This window comes from Haliaeetus leucocephalus, unplaced genomic scaffold (genome assembly GCF_000737465.1).
Source record: "Haliaeetus leucocephalus isolate CR32 unplaced genomic scaffold, Haliaeetus_leucocephalus-4.0 Scaffold558, whole genome shotgun sequence".
NCBI lineage: Eukaryota > Metazoa > Chordata > Aves > Accipitriformes > Accipitridae > Haliaeetus > Haliaeetus leucocephalus.
The window spans coordinates 2,464-2,663 of record NW_010972994.1 but is presented as its reverse complement, the minus strand read 5'-3'; the positions used below and the strand labels follow the sequence as shown (position 1 = coordinate 2,663).

At 72.0% G+C, this 200-nt stretch overlaps 1 protein-coding gene across 1 annotated transcript in view; it reads left to right on the top strand.

The window, feature by feature from the left end:
- The window catches only part of ATAT1 (alpha tubulin acetyltransferase 1), a gene marked incomplete at its 5' end in the record, with an annotated part of 4,503 nt that overhangs the window by 1,997 nt on the left and 2,306 nt on the right, over window positions 1-200 (top strand). The window lies entirely within an intron of this gene.

Here is a 200-nt window from a genome sequence, read left to right as displayed (position 1 = left end):
CGCCCCGGCCGATGAGCCCCACGGCAGATCTCCCCACGGCAGGGCCGTGGGGGGCTCAGCGCCTGCTGGGTGTAGGGATGTGGGGTGCCTGTCCCTGCCCCACAGCCCCCCTGGGTGCCAGTTCCTGCCCCATAGCCCCTATGGGTGCCTGTCCCCACAGCCCCACTGGGTGCCAGTTCCTGCCCCACAGCCCCTATGGG